Raw genomic sequence first — 10,000 nt, forward strand, 5'->3', positions numbered from 1 at the left:
CTTGTCGAACTTTATAACACTTGAAAGAAAAAAAAACGCACTAACAAAAACCAGGTGTTATGCCGTCATTTTGTCACAGATGTATCCTTTGTTTCGTGAGTTGTCAGTAAACACGCAAGGTATAACTTGATCACAGGGGGCCGCTAAAATCGATGTCACTTCCGATTTTGCGATTTTACTTGTATGACCAAAAGTACGATAGAAAAATTGAACTCTGATGGAACGTAACAAAAATCGCCCGAAATGTTTTTCGCTGATGGCAAATTGTTTTATTCTCGATCGACACTTCCTAAAAGTTCCTTCTGATCTCCTTAAAAACTACATATTAATATTTATTTACTTTTTCGTCAATATTTGTTTTGCATAAAGGAGGGTCTTAATGGGGTTAACCGATAGGCGTAAAACGTCCAAAAATTTAGTCGATAGCCGTAAAAATTGAAAAATTTTAACCGTTAGTCGTAAATAGGGTGAAAAAAAGTTAACCGTAAAAGAAACTCTTCCCTAGATTTGTAAAAGTAACCGTTGACATTTCTACGGGTAAAATAGTATTAGAAGTGGAATACTTAAAAGTATGATCTATCAAATAACTTATTTCATCCAGAGATGATCCCAAGACCTTTATTTTGCTTAAAGATACAAAAAATACAGGTTTATTAATATTTAACTCTTTGAAACAAAAGAAATTGATTTATAATTTTTTTGTTAACCGTAACTGAAAAAAATTAACCGATAGCCGTAAAAGAGCCAAAATTTTAGCCGATAACCGTAAAGGCCACCATCCCATTGGGACCCTCATAAAGCAGGCTAGCAAAATCTGTACCTTGCTTTGTTCGCATTTTTGAGCGTTAAAATAGAATTTTTGGGCGTATGTTCCTGACAGCAAAAGTCGCATATTTTAACGTCCCCCATCCAGATACTAACCCCGCTGGAAAGGGAAAAACTTTAGTAACATTGGTCTTGGAAAGGTGTCAGAAGCTCAGAGTACACGCTTAAGCTTGTGGTGAAAAAGAAGTTGTAAATGATCAACATATCGGCTTTGAAGCCAAATGTTTCTCGATTTCCTGTTATTTTCTTCAATCGTTCTGGGCTTAGTATTTTACTGAACCACATGTCTTCTTAGAGGGTATATAGCAAAGATGTCTACCATGGCACCGTAATGATTTACGATACCAAACAATGTCGTTTACTATTAGAGCTACATATTGTGCAAGGACTTGAATCTCCTGGAAAAAACAAAACGCCGCTCAGTTGACAGTTATGGAAAAAAAACACTGTCAAGTTACTGCACTACCACACGCAATGCGTTCTTACTTTAAAAAATATCCCGTATCTCCTCAATTCTACCCCCCCCCGCCCCCACCTCCAGACTAAAAATCCCGTATCCCCACAATTTTTTTACCTAATTATCCCGTATCCTGATCGCTTCTCGGGCTTTTGGCTAAGATTAGTTTCTTGGCCAAGGACTACGGTCAAGTACTATTGTACAACGTACGGTACTTTTTCAGTGCCGTAAGGGGCAGGCACAGAACAGTTTCGGCTGTTTGTCTGTTCTCTCGAAAACGATGACAAGGGTTTTTTGGGTTTTTTGTTCAGCTCGAGTGTAGAATCAGGACGAACTGTTGTAGTTTCTGATAACTATTTGCTACTTGTAGCTTTTGTTGAATTTTGAATCGATGATAGAGAGAGTTTTGGCGATCTCAATCCGGACTGGACTACTGGATTTAAGGATTTTTCTTAACGATTTCAAGTTATTGTGGAACGTTTGGTACCAAGTTACTGAAATCAAGATTATGGAATTGTAAAATTAGAACTTTGGACTGGACTATACAACACGCAATTACGGAATTTTTGAGCATTGAGAGAAATAGAGCACGGATGTTGTCTTCTTGTCTTCGCCACGGCAAATTTATACAGTTTGCAAGGAACTAAACCAGGATTACAGAACCAGACGTCGATTACAGGGCCCGGTTGTTCGAAAGCCAATTACCTTAATCCAGGATTAGCGTAAACTTTTGTTTCATGTTTTCAACTTTTTGGTCACAGTTTCCTTTGCTTATTTTTGTTTTTCAAGATTGACTTCTTCTAATGTAAAGTTTTTCTGAATATCAGCCTTGAACAGCATTTGGGAGTAGAGGATAAAACTCGTTTAAAAACCCAGTTTCTGAACAACTGGCCCAGGATGATAAGTTGTTGAACTGTGATTTGTAATAAGTTTTTCGGATGATTTAAGGCTGATCCTGTAATTTTGGATGAAGGGAGTTAACGAAGCAAGTAAAACTGTAGGATTTGAATTAAGTCTCCTTCCAAAAAATAAATAAATAAAAGATCCCGTATCCTGATAACCTGCTAATAGGGCTTCGTTGTTTGCATTTGCAAATTTAGTAACATTAGTAATGAGTTTTTACAACAAAAAACTTTAAGTTATATTACAGATGTATCTTTCTAGTAATCTTTCGCCATTTTCCGAAGTCTACCTGTACTTGAAGTTCACTGTAACTGGACAATTTGTGTTAACTGTTTGCGCATTCCACGGATACGCCCTTGTAGGCGTCTTGTTAGGAATAATACACAAACACCGGTGACAAACAGGGGTGACCCGAAAACACTGACCCCCGGTCCGTGGACCCCCCTACGGACCAGGTCCACGGACTACCTTACGGACCGGTCCACGGACTACCCCTGCAGACCCCCTCTACGGACCACCCCAAAACAACATAAAAATACAAACAAAAATAAATAACAATTCAGTATTAAAATTGACTTACCGGTTGCCTGCACTCGTGTCGGCGAAATTTTCAACCGTTACGCTCCTCAAATTTAATAGATTCGGGTGCAAAGTGTATCAGTCACATGTGGCCACTTCCTTATCAGCTGTGGCGATGTATGGAAGACTGCAGTGTTTCGAAAAAGACCGATAATACCCAAGTCTCGTGTTTTCTTTCCCTCTGCCCATAAACCCGCCCCAGGCTTCACGAAATAGAATACGACCTCTCTCCGTCTCTCTCAAAATGGCGGAGGGAAAAAACACTTACGAATGTATATAGAACTTGGATATTATCGGTCTGAGCAGTCGTGGCTCAGTTGGCTGGTGCGCGGCTTTCGGAGCGAGAGGTCCCTGGTTCGATCCTCGGTGACTAAAAACGTTTGTTTCGACTTTCCTCTGATCTATGTAGCTATAGCTTTAAATACCCGTAAAACAGCACTGATAGAGGGAGGGGGTAAAGGGCGCACCGTCGGCTTCCATTGATACCAGCCTCGTAGCTGAAGGAACTACCGACGTTAAATAAAGTTACTTCACTTTACCTTTACCTTTATCCATACATCGCCACAGTTAAGGAAGTGGCCACATGATTGATACACCTTGCACCCAAGCCTGAGACTTAGTCTGTTAAATTTGAGGAGCGTAACGGTCGAACATTTCGCCGACACGAGTGCAGGCAGCCGGTAAGTCAAATTTAATACTTAGTTGTTATTTATTTTGTTTGTATTTTTATTTTGTTTTGGGGGTGGTCCGTAGAGGGGGTCCGTAGGGGTAGTCCGTGGACCGGTCCGTAAGGTAGCCCGTGGACCTGGTCCGTAGGGGGGTCCACGGACCGGGGGTCAGTGTTTTCGGGTCATCCGACAAACAGAGTTTTTTTTTTGAGTAATTAGAGTAGAGTAATTTATTCAGACTATTAATTTTTCCTTAGAATAATTTTTCAAAGCACTTGTCGCATTAAATCTTTCTTTCCTTACAAGGACAGACTTAATGCCGTGGCCAAATGGCTAAATGACGATTGCATGACAGAAAAACTGAGCATTATTCCTGATAAAGTTAGATAAAAAGTGAAACGAAATTGAATCACAACCTGGACTATTTGTTTCTTTGCACACCAGTTTGTGTTGATAACGCAATGATGAAGAAATAATGTTCGTATTAAATTTATACATATATATGCAAAGTCTAACATCGATTATTCGGACGTTCATTGTCAGGTGAATTTTTTCTGGTCAAAATTTGTTCGTGAATATTAATTAATAAGAATGAAAAATTCTTGTTAAAAGCGTGTGTCACCTTGCTTTCATTGTTGCTACTTAAAAGCACTTTTCTTCTGAAACTCATTGTTAGAGGTAAAGTACTGCAGATAATATGAAATTCTGACTCCGAGCTGTTTTGTCGCTTCGTGATTTCCTATTCTATATTAACTAGTTCAGCCTTTGCATCGACTTATTGAAATCTTCTCTCAGTCGTCACATTTATTGGGCAATAATTTTTCCAACGTCACTGCGACCGGGGTTTTTTCTCCTCGTTTGGTCACAACGAGGCATAATTTAGATGTTCTCTTTCCTGACACTGCGAATCACATAGTAATTTTCATATACGATTCTTTGTCGGGAGTTTCAAGGTTCCCTTTATTTACATATCCAGTCTGGCATCTAATGCAATATGATTGGCTCATTCCGAGCATGCGCCTGCAAGTAATACAGGACTCTCTCTTTTCCCGCCTGGGTTCCAGGCCCATTTTCAGGGCGGGGTAAGAGGGAGTCCCGAAACAGGACTAGTACAACTAAAATTAGGCTATCAATCATTTAGAAAGGATAATAAAGGAATTGAAATGTAGGTTGTATAGCCTTAGTCATCTTCATGGTCGTAGTTGTAGTGGGTCTGATTTCTCCACATTTCTTTTCTTTCCTCGCAACTATATCAAATGATGACGAGCAATCACATCAAGTTGCTTAGGGAAGGTACGTTTTTTTATTGGGGGGATGGGCTGGGGCTTCGAAGGGGAGGGTCCTCTGTAATTTTTTTACAAATTGGGGAGGGTCAAACCTGTTTTATTCTCAACCGGGGGAGGGTCATAGTTTTTTTTTTGGCAAGGAAAAAATTACTCCATGTTACTCCGGTTTACCTTAGATGACCTCAAGAGGATTTTGTTACTTAATGGCTACCCCATGGGAACTGTTAAATATCATATAAATGATGTTATTGAGAAATATCAAAATAAGCCAAAAGATCTTGTACAGTTAGGAAAAAAGAAGTTCTTATCGTTTTACCTTTTTTAGGTCATCACAGCAAACACCTCACAAAACAGCTGAGGTCTTGTATAAACAAATTCTATGGTATGTTCAACCTCAAAATAGTTTTTCAGAACATCTAAAGAAGAATCAAGTCTTTTTTCCCTTACAAAGATAAACTAGCTCCTTCCTTCAAGTCAAAAGTAGTGTACAGAGCAAACTGCTGGGATTGCAATGATTTCTATATAGGGAAAACGAAACGCCGATTACGTGACAGAAAAACAGAACATTTTAAAGCCCTAAAGAAAGGTTTAATCGCGCTCTTCAAGGTGAAGAAACTGCAACCTCGTTCCCAGAGTCTCTCTTTTCTGCCTCCATTGTCGTTGAGAAAAGACAATTATTATCAATACGCGCGGCCAAATGCGCGGGAAATGTGCGGGCTGAAAATACACTTTAAAATGGAAGACTAGTCCCAAATTTTCAGCTTTTTTCTAGTCAAAACTCGGATTTAGACAACGAGCAACTGGATAAAATTGAGCACAAAGCTCAAGCGAAAAACACCAAGAGAGCAACTGAGTGAGGAGTAAAAAAGTTCGAGAAATGGTGCGAGAAAAGAAAAATTACAGTGGATCTCAAAACAGTAAGTCCAACGGACTTGAGTGAAATTCTGCGAAAGTTCTTCGCTGAAGTGAAAACAGAGAAAGGCCAAGCATTAACTACAAGTGCATTGACTGGATTTAGAGCAGGCATTCATCGCCATCTAACCTGTGCTCCACTCAGCCGAAACATAAACATTTTGCAAGACAGCCTCGAATTCATATCTGCCAACAAAATGTTTGAAGCGAAGGCCAAGTTATTACGAAAGAAATCAATGATAAAGCAAAACACAAATCATCTATTCAGTCAGGATATATGAATCGATACTTCATGGAAGGGCAGAACACAGACGGCGTTTGGAGAAGTTAGTTGAGTTTATTTGGTTTTCGTTGTGTTTTCATTTTGCTCGCCGTGGTACGATTTGGCCTTGTGTATTGATAAGAATGATAATCAAATGACTTTTTTCCGGCATATAGTTAATTTGTGACCCTCGTAGCATCATTTGCAGCCTCGCTCCGCTCGGGCGCAAATGATGCTACTCGGGCCAGTCCTCGGGCCACAAATAAACTATATGCCCTCCAAAAGTCATGTGATTGTCCTATTGAGGCAGAGAAGAGAGACCCTGGGAACGAGGTTGAAGAAACTGCTGACATTACGGTAACATTAGGGAGCTTATAAGCACGAGACGTTTTTGTCAACACGGACAGCAAACACGGACGTGGTTTCCCCTTATTATTCGAAAGTACTTTGCTGTGACTTTTTGCCATAAACAGTCCAACTGTCTCTCGATCTTTTGACAACGTCTACATATAAGACAAGGAAGATAAACGACACAGATATCGAGACGAACTCGAAACTTTTCGCCACGGAGACTAGACCGCCATCGACCGCCATTATTTTGGTTGCTGCTTACGATGGGCCAGCGGATACGCTCATAAGAGATCTCAAAGTCGCTCACGCGCAGACAGAATGCCCCTCTGCTACTCGGGCCACAAATGAACTATATGCCCTCCAAAAGTCATGTGATTTTCGTATTGAGGCATAGAAGAGAGACCCTGGGAACGAGGTTGAAGAAACTGGTTGTACGCAACTTTTACTGCGCAGGAAACGCGACTGTAATATGTCGCGCATTACTTCAAGCATTATGCGCCGATCAAATCGAAACTTCAACATCCCCCCCCTCCTGGGCGAACCCCGGGCATTTGACTATCTTCAGTGTCCGGGGAGTGGGGAATTTGACCTTTGCCTGCGTGGGGTGGGGAAAATTGAACGGTAAGTGTCAGGTTTCAAATGATTCTTTTTTCGGGCGCCGAAGTTGCTAACAGCTATAAAACACGTGTTTGGGCGAGATGAAAGAGTTTAAAGGAAGAGATGTCAAAAGGTCTTTATTAAAGACAGGAGGAGCCGACGACGATTGTTCTTTGGTAGGATATGACAGACAAATCCGACAATAGGGGGGCGGGAGTTTGAACGATCCAATCTTTAAAAGTTCAAATGCCCGAGCCTTGCCCTTGGGAGGGGGGAGGGGGGGGGGGGGGAGGGGGGATGTTGAAGTTTCGAGTTGATCGGCGCATTAGTTAAAAGATCTTATGGCGACAAAAACGCCGGAAAAAATTTCCAGGTCGGCTAAAGAATGGCACATTTGTTTTCATTTCATCATGAAGCGTTAAAGAGAAAGGACCGGGAGGCTGGAAAAGGTCGCTAATCGAGTAATGTTAAAAGAAGGTGAAAAGTTTTGAAAAGTCGAGAAAGGTTAGATTTACTCAGCGACGTTGCGTAAATTTAATGGGGTTGGTTTTAATAAATGTTTTTATTACGTTACGAACTTCTTAGTTCAAAATAAATGCATTTTTTTTTAAGTTCTTCTCCTTTACTTCTCCTCCTAATGCACTTGAATATTGCGGACCTAAGGGGAAACAGCCAGAGATTACAAAAACCACACTCCAGAAGATAAGAAAAACGGCAATGGAGAGATATGATACAAAACACTAACCAAATAAACTTAACACCTGTTTGGAACTTCGCTGCTATGCTCGAGAAAGTTTTGTTTTTTACAAAAACCTTTCATCGATCGATCCTGTCTTAGGTTCCAGTCCTTCCCCTACAGGTCACGCAAAATCGTGACAAACTTCCAAGAGCCTCGCAACATCACATCGATTTTACTCGTTTATATCATAGTGACCCCTATTTTTTAAGACATGAATCCCTTACTTTTCTTAAAATCTACAAAATATGATGAAATGAAAAAAATCACAATGTAAGAAGTTATTTTTTTTTTTTTTTTTTCTTTCCTTGTGGCCTGAGTTCCGGGAGTGGTTACAACAGTAGCGCTTGCAAAAACGCTCGTTGAGGATTAACTCTACTGTTTACGGCATCCCCAGCGGCATGCAATTATCTAAAAAAACCCACTCCTATATTTCTGTGCACAGAAACATTCACTCTAACCAAAAGCCATAATGGCATAATGGCATTATGGCTCTTGCTCTAACATATTATTTTTTTGATTTTCAACGGATGAGTAGATGAGGTTACATCTCGTTATGATGGCCTATCTATCGAAATTAGCGCATTTTTCCCTTGCCTTTTTCTCCGAAACAAGGTCGATGACCCCCCAATTTTTTTTCATTTTTGGAATAAGTAATTTATGACCTAACTTTAGGCGAGAAATGAAACAAATTTCAACCTGGGAAGATTTTCGCCCGAACCTCCCCGCGAACCGCCCGCGATCCCGCGATCCTCCCCGGGGAGGATCGCTGGCGCACCGAGACACCGACGGCTGGAGGCTGAGCCTAGTCCTTAAAGAGCACGAGACATTTTTGTCAACACGGATGCCAAGTAGCCGAGGTGAAACTGGGTCGAAACCGGCGTCTGTGACTTGACTTGTTTGCGTTAAGCATGTCGCGTCAGTAAAGTAAGTAAGTAAAATTCTTTATTTAAAAACACGAATTGCATTTAAGCACTACATGCTTGAGGGGTCGTGCATCTAATTAATTATCTAATTATCTAATTACTTACTGAAAAATGAATGAAATATAGGAAATTAATTTACCTTATCGCAAATCTGATTTCCCTAAACATCGAACTAGATTTTGCCTTTGAATAAAATTATTTAAAATTATAAGAATCATTAAAATATTCTGAAACACAGTTCCACAGTACAGCTCCTCTGTAACAAACAGAATTTCTCATGAAATAAGTGGAAAATCGTGGAACGACGGCCTTATTATGTCCTTTTAAGTTATACGGACTATTACGCTATACAACTAAATCCGAAATCATTGCGAGCATATTATCTTTGGCAATGTCATAGAATAGTTTGACAAGACTTCGTTTATACACACCATAAATCGAGTCCCATTGTGTGAGTTCCATAACTTGTACTGATGGTGTGTCTCGCGGCAAATGAAAAATAAGCCTTCCGGCACAACAGTGCAGTGCTTGCAGGGATTTGATATAATTCAGGTTGTTACAGTTCCCCCAGATAGCGATGCCATATGTCACTGAAGGGAGAATAGGTCAAGAAGCGATTTTCTCTAAAGAAAAGAGCACTTTTTCAAAAAGTTCAATTTCTTGACAAAGTTGTTCCTTAATTCCTTAAGATGATTCGCCCAAGTAAGCTTCCTGTCGATAGTAATGCCCAGCAATCTTGTAAGATAGACCCATGCAACGTTGACATTTCCAATGGTGATAAAAGGGAGTGGACCAGTGAAGGATTCCCGGTGGAACAACATCACTTCACATTTTGAAGAGTGCGGTGTTAATGAGTTAGTCATACATTTCCGTAACACGTTTCAACCCCATGTCTGATATACACGATTCAGTGAGCGGTCTTGCGGTATCGCTAGTTAATTGTACAAAAGTGTTGATTCTTTGTAGCCTTTCTTAATACTGAATTATGACTTCTTTAAGAAAGACAAGAGATGTGCTTTTTCAGAGCTACGATCAAAAGTTGATTTCAGAGGATGAACGTATTGTTTTATTGGAAGAGTTTCTTTCGTAAATAATAGGAATTAGAAAGTTGATTGTCCAGCATTAGCAGGAAAACAACAAAAATCAACCAAAAAGGCAGAGTTATTGCACCTAAAATGAACTTACCTTCTCGCGTTTTTGTTTTTCATAGCCAGCTTTGAGGTCTGTGACGTGTGACGTCACTTTCTCTGCAAAATCACTTCCGGTCGCCGTCTGTGTTGACAAAAACGTCTCGTGCTTTTCTCGTGCTTTTCAATTATGTCAATGATTCAACCTCGTCCCCAGGGTCTTCTCCTCTGCGATTTTCAAAATGGCGGCTCGTCTGGAGAAGACCCTGGCCAACGCTGAACTAACACCTTTGTTGATTAGCCCATTCATACGAACACGCTGATTGGTTTAAATACATTCTAAAGAAATATGGCGGAAGTAGCGAGTGTTT

Source organism: Montipora capricornis, chromosome 9 (assembly GCF_036669925.1).
Source record: "Montipora capricornis isolate CH-2021 chromosome 9, ASM3666992v2, whole genome shotgun sequence".
NCBI classification, from domain to species: domain Eukaryota; kingdom Metazoa; phylum Cnidaria; class Anthozoa; order Scleractinia; family Acroporidae; genus Montipora; species Montipora capricornis.